This window comes from Geotrypetes seraphini, chromosome 6, assembly GCF_902459505.1.
Source record: "Geotrypetes seraphini chromosome 6, aGeoSer1.1, whole genome shotgun sequence".
Taxonomy (NCBI): Eukaryota; Metazoa; Chordata; class Amphibia; order Gymnophiona; family Dermophiidae; genus Geotrypetes; species Geotrypetes seraphini.
The window spans coordinates 95,379,568-95,398,061 of NC_047089.1; the positions used below are offsets into that span (position 1 = coordinate 95,379,568).

At 42.8% G+C, this 18,494-nt stretch overlaps 1 protein-coding gene across 7 annotated transcripts in view; it reads right to left on the reverse strand.

The window, feature by feature from the left end:
• The window catches only part of DACH1 (dachshund family transcription factor 1), a 1,064,146-nt gene that overhangs the window by 468,556 nt on the left and 577,096 nt on the right, over window positions 1-18,494 (reverse strand). The window lies entirely within an intron of this gene.

Genomic DNA, 18,494 nt, shown 5'->3' on the forward strand with positions numbered 1-18,494 from the left:
CCAGGAACACCAGGGAAAGACTGAAAGGTACGGAAGAAGCAGGCGCAGAAGGAACGACACACACAAACAACAGTAAGGTAAGGTAGAGCAAGGGCAGTACACACAAGAAGAAGGCAAGAAGCAGGCACACAAAGAACAAACACAAACAAAGTATAGTAAGGTAGAGCAAGGGCAGCACACACAAGAAGAAAGCGCTGAAGAAAGCAGGCACACAAGGAGCACGTAATCTTAAGTGTTATCTTAAAGTAGGAACGACTATGGAAGCAGAGGGAAACCAGAAGATGAGCTTTCCAGTGTTCTGCACCGGCTGTCATATGTATGACTACCTCCCCTCGGGGAGACAGTCATAGGTATGCGGTCGGTGTCAGGAGCTGGAAAGCTTGAAGAAGGAAGTCAAGCGACTAGAGGACAAGATACAGGAACTAGAAGGACTTTACACCACGGAAGACCCAGTCAGGACAGCTGAAGATTTCACGAGTGAGAGACACATCGAGGAGGAAGTCAGGGAACTTGAGAAATTCATTGAAGAAGCATACAAGAGGAGGGTGGAAGAGAATGAGCTTCAGATGATAGAAGGAGCTACACCTACATCAAAGGGAGAACAAGAAGCAGAAGACCTCAAAGAAGACACCCACAAAGAGAAATTGACCAGTCGATGCCCAGAAGAAGAGAGAGCGAAGCACACCGAGGACATTGACCTGAGACCGAAGCGAACATTGAAGAAGGGAAAATCAGCGATCCTAGTGGGGGACTCGATCCTGAGGCATGTGGACAGCCACATAGCAGGAGGGAGGGAGGACCGACTGGTGACCTGCCTCCCAGGAGCGAGAACCAAGGACATCGTGGACAAAATTGGAAAGATCCTGGAAGGTGCGGAGACGGAAGAGACCGCAGTAATGATCCACATTGGGACGAATGATGTCAGCAGGAGAGACTACAAAAGAAGTTCGCTGATAGAACAGTTCAAGATTCTGGGAAGGAAGCTGAAGATGAGGACCCAGAAGATAGCATTCTCAGAGATCCTACCGGTACCGAGGGCAGATGTGAAAAGGCAGGATGAACTACAATCAATAAATGCGTGGATGAGGAGATGGTGTGAGGAAGAAGGATTCCACTTCGTGAGGAACTGGACGACGTTCTGGGGCAAGAGCAAGCTCTACAGGAGAGATGGATTGCACCTGAGCACAGCGGGAACTAGACTTCTAGCAAACAATGTCAAGAGAGGAATAGAACAGGCTTTAAACTAAGAAGAAGGGGAAAGCCGACAGTCGACCAAGCGTCGATGTTTCGGAAAAAGGTATCCCGTGAAGATACGGAGGGGAAAAAAGGCTGGGAAGAAACAATGGACAAATTACAGGAGTCGACTAACCAAGAAGAGAAGGTTAGAAAGATTGTAGCCCAAGAGAAGTATCTAAAGACCGAAGCACAGGGAAAGGAATTAAAGGCAGCAAAATTCCAGGAGCTAAATTGCATATATACTAATGCAAGGAGCCTAAGAAACAAAATGGGGGAATTAGAAGCCATGATCATTGCAGAAGACATAGACATCATTGGAATCTCTGAAACATGGTGGAATGAGGAAAGCAAATGGGATACAGCACTGCCGGGGTACAAGCTCTATCGCCAGGACAGGTCAGGACAGAAAGGAGGTGGAATAGCACTATACATAAAAGAAAGCATACAATCAACAAGAATGGACACAGCGGAGACGACCAACAAGCTAGAATCACTATGGGTTAAAATACCAGGAAGGAAAGGGCCTGAAATAAAGAAAGGCCTATACTATCGTCCACCCGGACAAACCGGAGACATCGATGAAGAAATGGAAGCCGAGATGAAGCGAGAATGCAAAGGCGGTAACACGGTTATTATGGGAGACTTCAACTACCCTGGGATAGACTGGAATCTCAGAAGCTCAAGATGCGCTAGGGAGACAGAATTTCTGAAGGCTGTACAAGATTGCATCATGGAACAGCTTGTTAGAGAACCGACAAGAGAAAATGCCACTCTGGATCTAATCCTAAATGGGCTAAGGGGACCTGAAAAGGAAGTGGAAGTAGTGGGACCGTTGGGAAACAGCGATCATAATATGATCAAGTTCAAGATGGAAGTAGGAATACTGAAAGGAAAGAGAACCATAGCGACAACTTTTAACTTCAGGAAGGGTAACTACGAAGCAATGAGGGGAATGGTAAAGAAGAAACTTAGGAACACTTCCCAAAAATGGCAGACGGTAGAACATGCCTGGTCCTTTTTCAAGGACACGGTGAGCGAGGCGCAAAATCTATATATCCCCAAATTCAGAAAAGGGTGCAACAAGAGTCGAATAAAAGACCCGGCGTGGATAACTAAAATAGTGAAGGAAGTGATAAGCAATAAGAAAAATTCATTCAGAAAATGGAAAAGGGACAAAACTGAGGTAAACTGGAGAGAGCACAGGAAGTATCAAAAAGAATGTCACCGTGTGGTACGAAAAGCCAAAAGAGAGTATGAAGAGAGACTAGCCAGGGAAGCACGAAATTTCAAACCGTTCTTTAGATATGTTAAAGGGAAACAGCCAGCTAGGGAGGAGGTGGGACCACTGGATGACGGAGACAGGAAGGGAGCGGTGAAGGAAGAGAAAGAGGTCGCAGAAAGACTTAACATGTTCTTTTCATCTGTATTCACAAACGAAGACACAACCAACATACCGGAACCTGAGCAATTCTTCAATGGAAATCAAGCACAAAAGTTAACATCCATAGAAGTGAGCCTTGATGATGTACGCAGACAGATAGAAAAACTAAAAACTGACAAATCCCCGGGTCCGGATGGAATCCATCCAAGGGTGCTGAAGGAACTAAAAGAGGAAATAGCGGAACTACTACAGCAAATTTGCAACCTGTCTCTGAAAACAGGTGTGATTCCGGAGGATTGGAAGATAGCCAACGTTACGCCCATCTTTAAAAAGGGATCAAGAGGAGACCCGGGAAACTACAGACCGGTGAGTCTGACCTCTGTTCCGGGGAAAATGGCGGAAGCACTAATAAAAGAAAAAATTGATGAACATTTTGAAAAACACGAACTTCTGATAACCAGCCAACATGGTTTCTGCAGGGGGAGATCGTGTCTGACCAACTTATTGCACTTCTTCGAGGGAATTAACAAACAGATGGACAAAGGAGACCCCATAGACATCATATACCTAGATTTCCAGAAAGCCTTTGACAAGGTGCCTCATGAACGTCTACTCCGGAAACTGAAGAACCATGGGGTGGACGGAGCCGTGCATAGATGGATCAGAAACTGGTTAGCGGGTAGGAAACAGAGGGTAGGGGTGAAGGGACACTACTCAGACTGGAGGAAAGTCACGAGTGGTGTCCCGCAGGGCTCAGTGCTCGGGCCACTGCTATTTAATATATTCATAAATGATCTAGAAACAGGAACAAAGAGTGAGATAATAAAATTTGCGGACGACACCAAACTATTTAGTGGAGCTCGGACAAAGGAAGACTGTGAAAAATTGCAAAGGGACTTGGACAAATTGGGAGAATGGGCAGAGAGATGGCAGATGAAGTTCAATGTTGAGAAATGTAAAGTATTGCATGTGGGAATCAGAAACCCGAGGCACAGCTATACGATGGGAGGGATGTTATTGAATGAGAGTACCCAAGAAAGGGACTTGGGGGTAATGGTGGACATGACAATGAAGCCGACGGCACAGTGCGCAGCGGCCGCCAAGAGAGCGAATAAAATGCTGGGGATAATCAAGAAGGGTATTACAACAAGAACGAAAGAAGTTATCCTGCCGCTGTACCGGGCAATGGTGCGTCCGCATCTTGAGTACTGCGTCCAGTATTGGTCACCATACCTTAAGAAGGATATGGTGTTACTTGAGAGAGTTCAGAGGAGAGCGACACGACTGATTAAGGGGATGGAAAACCTTTCATACGCTGAGAGATTGGAGAAACTGGGTCTCTTTTCCCTGGAGAAGAGAAGACTTAGAGGGGATATGATAGAGACTTACAAGATCATGAAGGGCATAGAGAGAGTAGAGAGGGACAGATTCTTCAAACTTTCAGAACATAAAAAAACAAGAGGGCATTCGGAAAAGTTGAAAGGGGACAGATTCAAAACAAATGCTAGGAAGTTCTTCTTTACCCAACGTGTGGTGGACACCTGGAATGCGCTTCCAGAGGACGTTATAGGGCAGCGAACGGTACTGGGGTTTAAGAAAGGATTGGACAATTTCCTGCTGGAAAAGGGGATAGAGGGGTATAGATAAAAGATTACTGCACAGGTCCTGGATCTGATGGGCCGCCGCGAGAGCGGACTGCTGGGCGCGATGGACCTTAGGTCTGACCCAGCGGAGGCATTTCTTATGTTCTTATGCCACCTATGAGGAACTGTATCAAAGGCTTTGCTGAAATCCAAATAAATTACATCTAGCATATGTCCTCGATCCAGCTCTCTGGTCACCCAATCAAAAAATTCAATCAGGTTCGTTTGGCACGATTTACCTTTTGTTCATTTTATTATGATTTTAAAACAGCCAGGAAATTGGAATGACATGTAGCATAAATTACTAGCCATCATATCTTATTAAGTCATAGTTTTTAAAAATGTTATTATTTTATAAGATTTGAATGTACATTGAGAACATATAAATAATTCACTAGTCAATTTTTAAAAATTTTACGTCTATTAGAAAATTTAGTTAATTCCTATTAGTCCTGTATATTAGAAAGGTCATATGCTTCATTTTTGGGCTTATACTACTTGATTTAATTGATCATCAAAAGTGGGAACCATATGTTCCAGAAGTCTGAGATAAGGGCAATATTATGAAGCACAAGAAAATTGACACCAAGCTTTTTTTTTTTTTGGCAAAGAATACAGGAAAAAATAATTTCTTTAGGATTAAACTCAGACGAGATGATTAATTCACAAAACAAGTTGGTGTTAACCACTTTAGAAAATATAGTGCTTATAGAAAAAATAAGAAAAATTATTATTTCTCAGATATTTTGTCAGCATTCAACCAGTTAGAAAAATGGAATGAAAATGGGGGAAAAATAGTAGGAACCAGGATTCCTACACAGAATGGGGGCAAGAGGTCAGACAAATAAAATAGCAGTAACTGAAGCAAAAAAAAAAAAAGAGAGATAATTATTTTGAGAAATTAATTGGTAACTCTAAATTCATCTAAATGTCCCTTTAAAGATATTCACTTCATTGTCTCCAACCAATATGACATTTTCTTAATCGGTTTCAATACAACCTACTATTGTTGATTTGGCAGAATATTTTCAATCTGAATTTAGTAAAATCAGGCAGACCTTCACCTACACATTATAATATTATGTGTCTTTAGATACATCTAGTGAAGGTAATAATGTCGGAGTTCTAGGAGTTAGAATATGGAGTCATTTTTCATTGGTTGGACTGACAATCTCTCTCATCTTAAAGAGATTATCAAAGAAATCCTGCTGTCTAGATGTCCATCTTATTTGTTAGATTATTTACTACACTTCTCCCTCCGGATTCGCGGGGGATAGGGGCAGAGCCGGACCGCAAATATCTTCTGGTCCGGCTCTGACCCACCCCCACCTCCCTCCTGCCTTCCCCCCAGCATCCCGGTCTTACCTGGTGTTCTAGCGGGCTTTCAGGGCAGGAGCGATCTTCCTATGCTCCTGCCCCATGCAGATCGCTAATAGGAAATACCTGCCGTGAGTTCCTGTAGTCTCTCGAGACTACGACTGGAACTCCCCACAGCCGGGTAAGGCCGGGACGCCGGGGGGAATGCTAAACTGTGGTGTTTTTTCTTTTTATCCCCCTCCCCAAAAAATCGCGAATATGTGAAATTGCGATTGCCGAAACCGCGAATGGGGAGGGGGAAGTGTATTTAGAGTTATAACCTACTTGACTGAACTTATTAATTTGGCATTGAGTAGTGGTAGCTATCTAGCTCATGGGTAGACAATTCTGGTCTTCAAGAGCTAACATCAGAGATAAGTCTTCTGGGTTAGTCGCAGGCAGCATGTAGAAACTGCTGCTCATGGCTTTATGAAGAAGCAAGTGCAGCTGGAAGGCAAGAAGAAGAGATCTACTTAGATGCCTTAGAGCCAGGTAACACACCCACGGGAGCCCCGCTGGCCTGAATTGTCTACTTGGCTGTCTGCTGTTCACTTTGTCCATCATCGCTGTCATACCAACAAAGGAAGTGCCATGTGAATGCCATAGTGTGAGGAGGGGCTGGCCCAACACAATTCAGAGACTGAAATCAGTTCTTTGAAAGTATTACAAATAGTAAAATAATACTTATAGTAAGATGATGAAACAGTAATATATTCCCCATAGTATCTGGTAGTTATCCACTTACATAAAACAGAATGTGAGTCAATCTGATACTACAAGATTTTATGATTAGGAGAGTATTTGATGTGCTGTTCAAACAAATGCTTCCTCAGAAAATTATCAATTACTGTATGCAGGACAAAATTGTATTTTGTTTTCAATTGCATACTATAAATTTAAGGTAGTGGCCCAACTATATTGCATCCCCCTTGTTACTTCACATACTATCACTTGCAACATAGTGGTAAAATAGTGCACAGTAGATCCCAAACCAGACTGCTATAAATAGTTTAATCAATCATATCAATACAGAACTGATATCAAATCCTTGGAAACTAAACTTGGGCATCAGTACTCAAAAAACAATTTCAAATAACCCTGATATTAATAATCCCCCTAACTGCAGTCCAGCAACAAGTACACTCTCTGGAAAATGCACATCAGAGGGGGCTACATATTTGTGACAGACCTATTCAACTACAAAGAAGGTTGGGGGACATATATATATATATATATATATATATATACATATATATATATATATATATATATATATATATATATATATATATATATGTATATATATATATATATATATAATTATTATATAACTTAATTAGGTGGGGTTTAAAATTTTTAGCTGCTTGATTGGGAATTTAATGTGGCAACGGATAGGGGTTATAAGAGACAATACCTTGTGCCATCTAACTTCTTGATATGCAGTGTTGTTCCTTTTATTATTGTTCAGCTATTTATTTAGGGGGGTTCTTATTTTAAGTTTTACAAAATAATAGAAACTGTTTAAGTGACAATTATTGTGAATTATTGTTTCAGATATGTTTTCAATTAAAAATAATTTATAATAAATATATAACTTATTTTTATCTGCTGAGATAAAGGAGTTTTAATTGACAGGAGACGGTGGGAGCGTGCTTGGCCCATTATCTGCCCTGTGGCTTCTATCTTCATTATAGTCATGGAACCAGGATCAGGACCAGCACCAAAGGCAGGACAGATGGCAGCCATGTGAGATGTCCAGACAGTATTAATGTCAGCTTCAGGAACAAAGAACAATACCAGTAAAAGCAATTCCGGTCAGGGGGAGTGTGGAAAAGAAAAAGCTTATTAGGGGCTGGATGTAACAGTTTGGGGGGGGGGGGCATAATCAAACATAGACTCAAATACAAACTGAGAACCCAATTTTGTGCCAGTTTTTGGCCCAAAAATCTTGGTTTATATTTATATTCAATAATTTATATTCCATATATCCTACAATTCTATGTGGATTACAAACTATTCAGGTACTTAAGCATTATTCCCCAACTGTCCCAGTGGCCTGGGGCAATGGGAATTAAGTGACTTGCCCAAGGTAACAAGGAGCAGTGTAGGATTTGAACCCACAACTTCAGGGTGCCAAGGATGTAACTCTAACCACTGCACCACACACTTGAGTATATATGGTACCAAGACTTGTTATTTTAGGCTGAAATGGCCATACACATTCTTTGGGACTGAATGATATATCAGAGTCCAAAGTCCATGTCCCAAACTGACAAAGGACATTCCTGAATAGCATCCCACAGGACCAGGTACTGCATACTGGGTGACAAACTTGTTGTGTTCCATTTGAAATAACTGGTTGAATCTTAGAAAAACAAAGTTCCACCTCAAAGCAGTATCTAAACTTATGTCAATAGATGGGCACCATCTTCAATCCCTGATACATGGGGCTCCTTATACTAAGCTGCGCTAGCGGTTTTAGCACGCTCTACAATGCTGTGCACGCTAGACGCTAATGCTTCAATTGAGCTGGCATTAATTTTTCCGCATAGCATGGGGGTTAGCGCACGCTAAAAACACTACCGCAACTTAGTAAAAGGAGCCCATAGTTTTATTCTAATTTAGGCCAATGCTTGAATTTTACTGGGATTTTTATTTGTTAAGCTACCTTATGTACTAATTCTACCATTTTTTCATTTGACCAACAATAAAAACATCATATATTATATTTTCTAAGCTAGCATGTGTATTAGCAATATAAACAAACCAAAACTAAAGCCATGGATAGACCTTAATGAATGTTAACTCAGTTTAATTATTTCTTTCCTGTATTGACATGACTTCTTTTTCTTTAAACTTTTTAATCAAAGACACATACACCCACATTCTCTTCTGCTTCTTTAATCTGCAGTTATTTATGCTTTCTTCATGCTGCTCTGTCTGCCATGGGAGTAAAAATGTATTTGATGAAATACAGTGCTAATTATACCATGAACCCAGCAGCAAGAAGACGGAGCAGATGTTGCTTCAGACATGTTAATAGTCCCCCCATGCTTAATGTGTACACAGTAAAAAATTAAATACATTATTTGAAACTACTATCTGAGTATGACAGCTTGAACATGCAAATCTTTTTTGATACCAGAGTAAAATTGTGTAAGGCTATGCCATTAGGAACATGAATAGTGTTCACATCTCTGGTACCAGAATGGTGGTATTAAGCAATAATTTTATAGTAATTAAATATGTAAGTGAGACCATTTGTCACCATCTGGGGAGGGTTTAATGTAATGCTGTTTAATGGTATTGGAAATGTTTCAAAATCTAGAGTTTTAAGTTAGCTTTTACCTACACATCTATCTGTAATATATTTTCTAGCTATTTTAAAACCTTTTAACACCCACCCTTTTACAAAACCGCAATAGCGATTTTTAATGTAGGCCGTCACGCTGAATGCTTTGCGGTGCTCTCGACGCTCAAAGGAACTCTATGAGTGTCAGGAGCAGCGCAGAGCATTCAGAGTGCCAACCTGCGCTAAAAACCACTCTTGCTGTTTTGTAAAGGGGGGAGGTTAATGTATAAAACAGATTAATGCAAAGTGGATAGTAAAGCATTATGTGATCTTTAAGAAATGTTTTCTTTACTAACTATAATTCTATTCCTTGATCATGGTGGATATAGGCAGAATCACGTCATAATGAGGTAGTCTTCATGCTGAGTATGATTCAAATAAGACTCAATGTTCAACACAGTTTGAAGTCAATGTGAGTAAGGCAGAGTTATAAAAGAGTACTTAACAATAAAAGAAGTGTGCACACACCACAGGGCAGAACCCTGCTGGAGCTCCACAGATATACATCTCATCTGGCTAAACACATCAGGGTTTCTGATCATCTGGAAAAAAAATCTGCATTAGGCTTATGTCACTGTGTTTCTAAACATTGTGTGACAGGCTACAAGTGTCCTTAAAAGTAATTCCACAGCTCTAAAAGGAATAAACATTCTGCACTATATGAAAATCATTGCTGTACTTCACAATAGACTATTTTTCTGTGTTTTTATCCCTGACCTTAAAGTAGTAATCTTAATTCCAATATTAATGTTCAATGAGTATTTAGAATAAAACCCTGGTATCAGTAACTAACATGGCTCTGTCAAAAAACTGACAGCTAGCATAGCAACAGAAGAAGCTTCAAGAATGTCAGTCAAAATAGATATTTATGGTAATGATCCAATTTTGTCACTATTTCTGCAAATTATTAACTTTAAAAAATATAAGACAGGTGTAGAGCAAAAATTAAAACATTTATCTAAAAGTCTTGGATGAATATCAGATATTATATTGGAAGACAGAAAAGTTGGTCAAGACAGTTTATGTATGAGTATTACAAGTTTATTTCTTTTTAAAAATTTAACACCTGCTTTGGTTTAATGCGATATATAAGTTTTTAAATAAATAAATACAATAATTTTTTTACTAATCTGCAGTAAAAAGTAACCTTAGTGTGCCCTTAATGCAGGTTTTTCTCACACACTAAGGGACTCATAATAAATTTTTAAAAACATTCAAAAAGTGGCCTAAATCAGTACTTGGACGATCAAAAAGACAGATCGTCCAAGTACTGATAATTAAAGCTGGTGTTAGACATATCTAAAACCAGTTTAGGCCTTTACCCTGCCTCTGAATGCCTAGAGTGAAGAGAGGCAATTTTAGAGGAAGAGAAAGGGCGGGAGGTGGGCTGACCTAGACTTAGTCGTACTGCAAGTATAATCAAAAGTTTATGGAGATGGCCCAGTCGGAACTTATATGTTTTGACTTAGACCAAGTCACAACAGGTATAAGTTCCGAATAGGGGCCGTTGAGCGCCTTAGGCGCCTGGGCCAATTAGGCCCTAGGCCCACCATTCCAAGGATGGCGGGCCTGCTGGCCGGCCGGACTGCAAACCTGTCTGTCTGTCCAATGGTACGGTAAGCTAGGGGGGGTGTCTAGGGATAGGGGGGCCATATGGGGGCATTCGAGTGGTTTCTCAAGGGGGGGTGCGCCTTCAGCAGAAGGGGTTGGGATCCCTCCTGCCAGTATTCGCTGGAGGGTGGGCGGTTTGGGGGTGCTGTCTTCGGCAGGAGGGCCTGGGCTCCCTCCTGCCGGTATTCATGCGGGGATCGGGGTGCCGTCTTCGGCAGGAGAGCCTGGGCTCCCTCCTGCCAGTTTGTGGTTTTGTTGGGGGGGGGGAATCGCGATTGCAGCAGAAGAGATTAGACCTCTCTCCTGCCGCGATCATTACGGTGGGGGGTGAGCCAGTTTTTTGACAGACGAAGGTTACAGAATCCTGCTTTTAGGCAAAGGACTGCTCCCTCCTTCACCTAAAAGGTCTGGGTTTGGACGTTTAGGATTTGGGCAATTTTTTGGTTGGGAATGTGGTGTAGGGATAGATATAATGGCAGTGTGGGCCAGTAGATTGCTGAATGTGCAGGTAGGCCGTCCTAAAAAAAAACCAAAAACCTAAATTTAAACGTTTTTTTGGAGAATGGACATTTCCCTGCTACCAACTTCTGCATCTGCTGACTTAGGCCAAAAGAGGACTTAGACATTTTTTTATTATTATTATGCCCCTCCATGGCTGTTTATACTGCAGCTATAAATTACTATGCGAGTACTTAGGTCTGGATTCTAAAAGTGATGCCATTAGGAAGGTACTGGTAGGCGCTCTACCAACGCCTAATTGCTTTAATAGGCTTGGCATGGTAATTGACTGCACCATTAAAAAAACAATTAGAAATAAATTAAAAGAAAAAAGTAGAGGCTGTGAGGCACCTACAAACTATGGCACCAGAATCACGTCTTTGCAGACATTTAGCAGCGCTAAAGGTCAAAAGAGGTGTGGTTATGGACAGGGTTGACATTTGGCTCTGCTAAGTGTTATTCTACGTTAAAGGTAGGCACTGGAAATGTACCCTGCAAAACCCTGGCCTACATTTCCGGCACCTACCTTCGATGCAGGCTGCAATTCTGAAAACACCGCTATACTCTGACTGACACACGACTGGCGTTGTGTTTTCAGGCACCTGCTGATTAAGGCACTACTTTCAAAATCCGGGCCTTATCGCCATCTATTTTGTAGGCAGTAAGATCTAGATCCTACAAACAGAGCACGTGTCGGTGGCCACCTAAAAATCGGCTGTCAGACATGTGTCAATCATGCACTGACACTGGCGCTGTTTGTAGAATTGTGGCTTTGTGATAGGTAGACACCAGAAATATAGGCCAGGGTTTTCAAGACCTACATTTCCAGTGCCTATCTTTCATGTGAATCGTGACTATGGAGGTGCTTTATGACACCTAATGACAATTCTGGCATTAGCCACGGCTACAGTGGTGTTAGGTATCATAAAGTGCCTCTGTAGCTGTGAGGCAAGCCGATAGGTGCATACATTTTTTTTAGCACTTTATTTTTTTAAACAGCGTTTTGCACTTAAGTTAGGTGCCAATAGGGCGCCTAACTTATATGTTTATAGAGTATGGGCTTAAGGGCTGACACAATATACATTTCCTAACTAATTAGTGCATGCTAATGTAGCTGGTTAGCACAGGAACACCCACTCATAGCCCCCAGATATGTACCCTCCAGTTATCACATGCAGATTTGGCAGTTATCGCAGGACAGTTCAGCATGTCCTATGTTATGCAATTTTAAGCTGTGCAAGTAAAAGGGCCCCTAAGCTTTTATGCTCCGCTGACACAAAATAGAATATTTCGCAATGAATCAGATTCTAAGAGAAATATTCAGATAAGCAGAAGAAATTTTAAAACTATTAGGACTGCAAACTTAAGAGTCCACAGGACTTCTTAAAGATACAGAGGAACACTGATTATCCGAACTCCAATTATCCGGATTGCTTCGGAGGGGGGGGATGGTATGTCTCATTTTATATTTGAGTTTCCCCCGATGTACTATTCCTATCATTCTCCCTCCCACTAGTGCTTCTTCTCTGCTTCTGATGCCATCAGCCCAGCACCCCTTCCCCTGGAACCAGATTTCCCCCCACCGTCAGAACGTCCCCTGCAATGCTTGGACGTTAACTTTTTTCTTAATAAAAAATACCTTCAGCACCCCCTCTCCCCCTCCCCCAAAAGAAAAGGCAGCATTCCCCATCCCTCCCTGAACAGGTACTCCAACCTCCTCCCGGACCCACGGGAAAGACCCCAGGCATACCTTGTTTCTCTTGTGGCCGTAGCCTCGCGAGACTGCCCCTGGAAGTCTTGGCAGCTATTTTCATCACTGACAGAGTAGGATCACACCTGCCCCAGCACTGCCACTAGACCACCAGGAAAACAAGGTAAGCCTAGAGTCTTTCCTATGGGACTGGGAGGGGGTTAGTGGTACTTGTTCAAGGGGGGGGGGGGGCACTGAAGGTATTTATGTCCTTATCCAACATTTAACCCAAAAAATTATATAAAAAATGAATTTTACAAATGAATTATAATTAAAAGAGCAATTCCTGGATGCAGAAAAGGACAAGTCAAATAAATCAGACAATTAAAAAGAGTTGTATAACTTTGAAGGATTAAAAGAGACTGTTCTAAACAGGTAAAAAACTTGGAATAACTTTGTATCATCTTGAATTTAATTATCTCACTAGACATTCCTATCTTTAGATCATTGATAAATATGTAAAATAGCAGTGGCCCCAGCACAGAGCTCTGCGGATCTCCACTATTTACCCTTCTCCACTGAGTATATTGATCATTTAAACCCACTCTGTTTTCTGACTTTCAACCAGTTCTTAATCCATAATAGGACATTACCTCCTATCCAAGGGGTAGGCAATTCCAGTCCTCGAGAGCCGGAGCCAGGTCAGGTTTTCAGGAAATCCAGAATGAATATGTATGAGATGGATTTGCATGCACTACCCCCTTGAGATGCAAATCTATCTCATGCATATTTATTGTGGATATCCTGAAAACCTGACCTGGCTCCGGCTCTCGAGGACTGGAATTGCCTACCCCTGTCCTATCCCATTACTTTCTAATTTCCTCAGAAATCTTTCATGAGGTACTTTGTCAAATGCCTTTTGAAAATCCAAATACACAATATCAACGAGTTTACCTTTATCCACATGTTCATTCATCCCTTCATAAAAATACAGTAGATTGGTGAGGCATGTTGATTTTCTCTCAGTAATCCATGCTTATGTATATGTTCTGTCATTTTGTTCTTTATACTAGTCTCTACCATTCTACCCGGCACCAACGTCAGACTCACTGGTCTACAATTTCCCAAATCACTTCTGGAACCCTTTTTTAAAAATTGGTGTCATGTTGGCCACTCGTCAGTCTTCTGGCACTTTGCTGGTTTTTAAAGAAAAATTATAAATTACTAACAATATCTTTGCAAGTTCATTTTTCAATTATATCAGCACTCTGGGATGTATAACATCTAGTCCAGGCAATTTGTTATGTTTTAATTTCTCAAATTGACCCATTATATCATCCCTTGCTACAGAGATTTGTATGAGTTTCTCTGATTCATCAGAATTGAATACTAATTCTGGCACCGGCAATCCAACCGATTCTCTTCTAGGCTTCTTGGTTTTAATATACCAAAAAATGTTTTACTCTATTTTTGCTTTCCAGTGCAATCTTCTTTTCAAGGTCTCTCTTTGCCTTCCTTATTAGCGCCTTGTATTTGACTTGACATTCCTTGTGCTGTTAATTATTTTCAGTCAGATCCTTCTTCTACTTTCTGAATAATTATTTTTTAGCTCTAATAGCTTCCTGTACCTCACTCGTTAACCATGCTGGCTGCTATTTGGTCTTCCATTCCTCCTTTTTTAATACATGGACTATATCTAGTCTGAGCTTCCAGGATGGTATTTTTAAACAACATCCATGCCTGATGTATATTTTTGACAATCAGTTGGCTAACTTCCCATATTCTACAAAAAATTCATAGGCTTCAGCGGCCAAGACACAATACTTGACTTTCAACACAGTCAGATACTGAAGAGAGAAACATTCACATATGCCACTAATACAGTTTGCCACATACTGTCAATAATTGTCAGCGTCACATAACAATTGGACAGAATCCACCAGACACCATGAGAGTAGGACCTTGCGGAGGAGCTGGACAGACAGAGGAGATAGTGACCCAACCGAACCCAGAGGAAATTCTAACGGATCGCGACACGGACCTGAGACCAGAGAGACAACCAAGGAAGGGGAAGTCTGCAATTGTAGTGGGAGACTCAATCCTGAGAGAAGTGGACAGTCACATAGCAGGAGGGAGAGAGGACCGACTAGTGACATGTCTCCCGGGGGCGAGAACGAAGGACGTCATTGACAGAATAGAGAGAATCCTGGACGGAGCTGAAACAGAGGAGACAGCGGTGATAATCCACGTTGGAACCAACGATATCAGCAGGAGGAGCTACAACAGGACTACACTAACTGAGCAGTTCAGGATCCTGGGGAGGAAACTGAAGCTGAGGACAAGGAGGATAGCCTTCTCGGAGATCCTGCCAGTACCGAGGAGCAGATGCTAAGAGACAGACCGAGCTGCAAGCAGTAAACGGTTGGCTGAGGAGATGGTGCGAAGAGGAGGGTTTCCAATTTGTACGGAACTGGACAACTTTCTGGGGGAAGAACAAGCTCTACAGGAGGGACGGACTGCACCTGAGCACGGCTGGGACGAGGTTGCTGGCACGCAACGTCCAGAGCAGCATAGACTTGGCTTTAAACTGAGGAGAAGGGGAAAGCCGACAGTCGACCTGACCTCGACACATCGGACCAAAGTATCAAACGAGGATACTGAACCAGAAATTTGTAAAAGAGGGCTCGGGACTGAGAGGGAACTTTTGGGAAAAGGATACATGGATGCAATGCAGGGAGCCAATGCACAAGCGAACCTAGCAAGCAGAATTAAGAGAGAGCAACAGGAGCCAGAGGGTCATCCAAACATGGGGGAGCAGGCTGAGGACAACATAGACACACCGCAGGATGGGGATGAACACAACAAAGCTCCGGGGCTGGCAACCCATGAGGAGGTTGGCAGGGGCACCAAACCACGAGGAAAACCAGCGGAAAAGGCAAACAACCAGGACTTAAATTGCCTATACACTAATGCTAGGAGCCTAAGAGCCAAAATGGGAGAACTAGAAGTCATAGCCAATACAAAGGACCTGGACATAATAGGAGTCACAGAAACGTGGTGGACTGATGACAACAAATGGGATGTGGCCATACCAGGGTACAAACTCTACAGGAGGGACAGGACACACAAGAAGGGTGGAGGAATAGCGCTTTATATAAAGGACTCCATACCTTCAACCAGGATAGAAACAACAGTAAGGGCGGACGACTTGGAATCACTATGGATTAAGCTACCTGGAGGAGCTGGAGCAGACATAAAATTGGGCCTGTACTATCGCCCACCTGGACAAACGGAAGCACTCGACCAGGACCTGGAGGCTGAGCTGAGGCAGATATGCAAAAGCGGAAGCGTGATGGTGATGGGAGACTTCAACTACCCTGGGATAGACTGGAGTATTGGACACTCAAACTGCACAAGGGAGACCAAATTCCTGGAAACCACGAGGGACTGTTTCATGGAACAGCTGGTCACGGAACCAACACGGGGGGATGCAACTCTCGACCTAATCCTCAATGGGCTAGGGGGACCTGCAAAGGAGGTGGCGGTGCTAGAACCCCTAGGAAACAGCGATCACAACATGATCCAGTGCAAGCTGGAAATTGGACCAACAAAGGTGAAAAGATCCACAGCGACAGCACTCAACTTCAAAAAAGGGAATTATGATGGCATGAGGAAACTGGTGGGAAAGAAACTCAATGGTAGCGAAAGGAAGATGGAGTCTGTAGAAAAAGCCTGGTCATTACTCAAGGGCACGGTGCAAGAGGCACAGAACCTGTACATCCCCAGATTCAGGAAGGGGTGCAAAAAAAAACCGAACAAAAAACCCAGCGTGGATAACAACTGCAGTGAAAAAGGCGATAAGTGACAAGAAAACATCGTTCAAAAAATGGAAAAAGGACCAAACAAAGGACAACCAAATGGAACACAAAGAACACCAAAGGAAGTGTCACCGTGTGGTTAAAAAAGCTAAAAGGGAATATGAGGAGAGACTGGCGGGGGAAGCAACAAACTTCAAATCGTTCTTCAGATATGTGAAGGGGAAGCAACCGGCAAGGGAAGAAGTGGGGCCATTGGATGATGGAGACAAAAAAGGAGTGGTAAAAGAGGAAAAAGAGATAGCAGACAGGTTAAATAAGTTCTTCACGTCAGTCTTCACGAGGGAGGATACATCCAATATTCCGGAACCGGAGGACATCGTAAATGGGGATCGGGATGAAAAGCTGGTCCAACTAGAGGTAAGCCAAGAGGATGTCCTCAGGCAGATAGACAGACTAAAGAGCGACAAATCGCCAGGTCCGGACGGCATTCACCCAAGGGTACTCAAGGAACTAAGGAACGTAATAGCAGAGCCACTTCGCCAAATATGTAACCTATCCTTAAAGACTGGAGAGATCCCGGAGGATTGGAAAATTGCAAATGTCACACCCATCTTCAAGAAGGGTTCAAGGGGGGACCCAGGGAACTACAGGCCGGTGAGCTTGACCTCGGTCCCGGGAAAAATGATGGAAGCACTGATTAAGGACAGTATCTGTGAACACATAGAAAACAATGGACAGCTAAAGTCGAGCCAGCACGGCTTCTGCAAGGGTAGGTCATGCCTCACAAACTTATTGTACTTCTTTGAGGGAGTAAATAGACAGGTGGATAGGGGGGAATCCATTGACATCATTTACCTTGACTTTCAAAAAGCCTTTGACAAGGTACCGCATGAAAGATTGCTTAAAAAACTGTGGAGACACGGGGTGCAAGGGGAGGTCCACCGATGGATCAAAAACTGGCTGGCAGACAGGAAACAGAGGGTTGGAGTGAAGGGCCATTACTCAGACTGGCATGGGGTCACGAGCGGAGTTCCGCAGGGGTCGGTGCTGGGACCGCTCCTGTTCAATATATTTATTAATGACCTGGAGGCGGGAACAAATTGCGAAGTTATTAAATTTGCGGATGACACCAAACTCTACCGCAGGGTTGAAACCATGGAAGACTGCGAAGATCTGCAAAGGGACCTAACGACGCTAGAAGAATGGGCCAAAAAATGGCAAATGAACTTTAATGTAGGGAAATGCAAGGTCATGCATGTAGGGAAAAAGAACCCGATGTTCAGCTACAAAATGGGAGGATCACTGCTAGGGGTAAGTAACCTTGAAAGAGACCTGGGAGTGATGGTGGACACGTCTTTAAAGGCGTCGGCACAGTGCGCCACAGCCTCAAGAAAAGCAAACAAAATGTTGGGTATCATTAAGAAGGGTATCACGACCAGGACAAAGGAGGTCATCCTGCCACTGTATCGTGCAATGGTGCGACCGCATCTGGAGTACTGTGTCCAATATTGGTCGCCATACCTCAAAAAGGACATGGCGGTACTTGAGGGAGTCCAGAGAAGAGCAACTAAACTGATAAGAGGTATGGAAAACCTCTCATATACTGACAGACTGAAAAAGCTGGGGCTGTTCTCCCTGGAAAAGCGGAGACTTAGAGGAGACATGATAGAAACCTTCAAGATCCTGAAGGGTATAGAAAAAGTAGACAGGGACAGATTTTTCAGATTACGGGGAACCACAAGTACAAGGGGGCACTCGGAAAAATTAAAAGGAGACAGGTTTAAAACAAATGCCAGAAAGTTCTTTTTCACCCAGAGGGTGGTGGACACATGGAACGCGCTCCCGGAGGCTGTGATAGGCCGGAGCACGTTACAAGGCTTCAAAGAAGGTTTGGATAGGTTCCTAGAGG